Raw genomic sequence first — 4,462 nt, forward strand, 5'->3', positions numbered from 1 at the left:
TTTTTTCTCTAAATTAACCAGTATATAGAAACAAAAATGAAGATAAAGTATAGATATATTACTACAAAGACATATATGCCCTTTTCCTCAGCATAATTCTGCAATTATCAAGCCTACAATTTTAACACTACAAAAGTAACTTATCGCAAGGACCCTTATAGTGATAAGTAATAAATCTAATTACCATATCCTTTGAATAGATGTAATATAAATTTCATTGCTCACTTAAAAGTTCTAAAGTTAACAGCATAAACTTGAAGTTGAGTAATTAAGTAATCCTTATATAGACACTTATTAAAGTATTTATACATATTATCTTAAATCTACATCTATCATTTTGCCAATTAAAATTAGGACTTTAATTGCAATTAAGTAATTTAATTGCCAATTGAACAGCAAAATTGCTAAGTGACTAATTTTAATGCCTATTTTAATTACCAATCATGACTGGGGAGGGAGCTAATCAAGTTACATCAAGCAGTACCAGAGTAATGATGTGGAAAAAAAAAGTAGAACAAACATTCAAGGCTACATGCTTTATAAAAAGAAACATAAATTAAATAAATGCAAACACAATCTTATAAATGTATAAAAATACTGTATTTCAATATCTGAATACAGAACATGAAAGAGAACAAGATTTATTAAAGAAGTCCTTGTCAATCTTCAAAGTACAGACAACCAACATTAAAATTTTTGTGAGGTATTTACATGGTACCCATTCTAACCCAGATAAAAACAAAGTTGCATATAGCCTAGAATAAAAGGCTGTTTCCTGCTTAGCTGGTTAAATATTTACAGATTGACAGTTTAATAAAAACTTCTTCAGTGAAATGCCGTAAAGAGAGAAACAAGTTTTCAGTGCAACAATGTGGATTCTGCATTTGAAAAGCAAACAGGGCAAGTGCAAAGGAACTATGCTTTTTGTAGGCTGCTCTCCTCCTCAATCCCCCTCACTTGAATGAAGAGTTCCATTAGAGGCCCAAGGCCTTTCCAGAACTGTCTCAAATTACCTTGAGAAAAAATATACACCTGGCCAATCTTAAATATTCCAAATTTTCCATGAGTAAAAATAAGAAAGCAGCTAGAATCACATCACAATTAAAATTATTTAGCCTGGGGAATACAGCTAGTTGTAATAGTCTGTCTTCATTTTCAGTTAGAATGAACATGCCGCAAAGCTGCAGGCAACCAGAAACACCGGTAAAAATCTTGGACAACAAAAACATAATTTTAGAAAGTTTTCATATCCAAACTAATTTTCAGATTAGCAATATAGAAGGGCACTATTGAAAGAAGGAGATGAAGTCAAGAGCTCAAAAAATACAAAGTGATTCCCTTGTAGACAATAACAATTGTAGTAGTTTCTGGCTGTAGGGTTCCCCTTGGCAGCCAGCCACCTCATTTAGAGCAACAATGGACGTCCATCCGATTTTGATTTAAATAAAAGTCATGCTGCAAGATATGGGGGGTTTTTTGTTTGTTTGTTTTTGTTGCCATATGTGCATACCAAAAATATACACAGTAATGTCTACAAAAGGGCCCACAATTATTAATGAAAGACACGTAATACTATAACTTGAGAAAAAGCAAATAGTGCCCCTTGGTATCTTATTTACTAATGGACTTGAATTCTGAAATGAAACACAGCAGGACTCTCAGCCTGGCTTTTGAAGGAGGAACACTTTAATAATCACTGGCCCTGACAAAAGACTGCAATATCTCTTCCTGACAATAACAGCTTTATAAGGCAAGTTCATGTGACTGATTAAAGGACACACTCACTGCCTATTCACAAGTCATGGAGATGGAGTCATTATTGACAAACTCACCACTGATCATATTCAAAATACATGAAGTGCTGATGCTTAAAAGAGAAATAAAACCTTAGGCATTAAAAGATTACCAAAAGCAGCTCCAGAAAAGAAGATGGTCATAACTTAGGTATATCTTAGTATGTTCTACAGAAGATAATCTGCTATATCTTATTTGATAATAATCATCAAAATTATTGAACTCAAGCATTGGGTAAAAAAATCATCAGCCACTAAAAAATGGAATAAAAAAAGATAAACTTCATCTTGTAATTTAAAAATGATTTTGCAAAGACATATAGACAAACTTTCAAAGTGCTAACACTTTCTGAAACTTGAAATGACTGAAAGTATTTATTTCTTTAGATTATTCATTGCCATTTTATGTATTTTGGTAGTCTAGCAGTTCATGTGAATGTGGTTTACCTATTTCTAGAGACAAAAACTTTTAAAAGATAGCATGTCTTTAGCTTTCAGATATCCCTTAATAAGTAAACAAAGTTTCAAAATTATAATAATTTTTTTACCCTTAAGTTATTGCTTGTCTTTCAGTGTGATCTAGCTGTATTGATGAATGAAAAATAGTGATACAATAAAAGACAACCAGGCTTATGATCTGAAATTAGAAGGAATCAAAACGTTTTACTAGGCACCAGGATAATTAAAAATAAAACCTGTTAATATTACAGAATTATTCCAACAGGAGTTAAGCAGTGACTTCAGTATGTTGTTATTGACATGCTGGGAGGAAAAAGCAAACTCTCAGCACCACCTTATCCATCATTAAAGTTAGAATACAGAACTAGTGTGTGGAGTTGTGGCTATTAGAAACTGGCTTGCTGAGGACATCCTATTTATATTTCTTACATTTCATGTTCCTAAGAACTGTTCTTTATAAATTAATTTCCAAAGTTCAAGAATGGATGAGGTTTAAAAGTAAATGGAGAATTTCAAACTGTTGATCAATGGATTTAGGAGTTCTATTGAAACAACTAGCTGGAAACACATTTTCCCTAAGAATTCTTTAATTTTCCAGGTTTAAAGTATAGTGTCCCTAAAGATAGCTAACTCTCTTTTAAATTAGTTCTGGAAGTCATATTTTCCATTTCTCCACACTCTCATCGATTAGTCAGATGATTGGCAATCCGTAAACTTTATAAATTTTGCATCGTCCAGAAGTGGGAAGAGGAGAAGGCAGGCAATCCAGAAACAGATTTTACAGCCAGAATGATTTGACAGGGCCTCTCAAACTACAAATAGATGTTATAGAATTTGAAATGTAGCTCTGCAGCTCAATTTATACCACAGAAATAGTGAGATGCTATCTTCCTGTTGTTATAACGTATCAGGTCAAGGGATATAAATTGTACCAGGTAATTCATTTTGCTGTTCAGAGAGTCATTAAGTTCCTCCCAGAATATATGTGATTGATATCCCTGGAGGTGAAAGGCTAAAGGAACCATATGGCAACATGTTGCATTCCGTATGCTATCTGCCCATCCGTGCTTAAGCTGTCATTAGCAACATCTGTACCTTACGGAAATCCAGCTGCGCCGACGACGGCTGACGGAATTGTACTTGGGGGGGAAATCTAGCTTAGCGCCATTAACTTGAGACTTAGAGTCTATCTACCAGGACGGATGGAAGCTTTCACAATTAGACGAGACGACACAAATGCTTTATTAAAGTTTAATTTTGAACTCCCAATTAGCGAAAGTGCATTACAAATCGCTTGTAATTTCCTAGAAGACACAGCGAGTTCTCTGCCTGCCTGCCACGTGCGAGGCTCCCGAGCAAGCTTTCCCAGCTCCCGGCAGCCGAAAGGGGATGCTTCCGAGCTGGGCTCCGCATCCCGGGAAGACCCTAAACTCCTCGCCAGCCCCTCCTTCCGTAGGGCGGGGGCGTCGGGGGACCCAAGCCCCGGGGTGGGGGTGGGGGTGGGGGTGGGGGCGGGGTACTCGTCCGAGGCGTTAGCCGGGTGGTGGGAGCGGAGAGAGCGGAGCGTGGACGGGGGAAGGGCGGCGGGCGGGAGAGGGGTTGTCTATTATCTCGGCTTCTCGGGAGGAGCCTCATTTAGTCAGTCACGCAGGAGAAGTTTCTCTTTCGCTCTCGGCGCTACACACCCAGATTGGCTACCGGCGCGCGGCGAGGTGCGCGGAGGGGGTGAGAGGAGTCCTGGAAGACCAGCCCGGCCTTGCACCCCCTCCGGTCCCCTGCCCGGCCCCGAACAAAGCCCCGCACTCCGGGTCCAGGATACGTTACCTGCCTGGCGCTCCCGGCCCCTCCATCACCGCATCCCCTGCTGGGCGCGACTGGTGCGCAACGTGGTCGCCCCCGACCGGATAGATCCCCCCTGTCGTCATGTTGGGGCCGGGTGGGGACCGGAGGAAGTAGACTCCGAGGCTGGGCAGAGGGAACTTACTGATAAAATAGAAAGAAAAAAAAAAATGCCCGCGGGTCTCGGGTCCCGGCCGGGGGCGAAAGAGGCCTATTACCTTTCGGGGAGTCGCGACTTGGGGGGAGTCGGGGAGCGCTCGCCCGCCCCCCTCGGCCGGCCCCCGGCGGCGGCGGCAGCTGCACACACAGAAGCCCATTGTGGCCGGCGCCCCGCGCGCAGCCCCGCGGACTCGGCCCCGCGGCCAAGCGCG

The sequence above is a fragment of the Otolemur garnettii genome, unplaced genomic scaffold (assembly GCF_000181295.1).
Source record: "Otolemur garnettii isolate 467f Iridium unplaced genomic scaffold, OtoGar3 scaffold00098, whole genome shotgun sequence".
In the NCBI taxonomy this organism is placed as follows: Eukaryota; Metazoa; Chordata; class Mammalia; order Primates; family Galagidae; genus Otolemur; species Otolemur garnettii.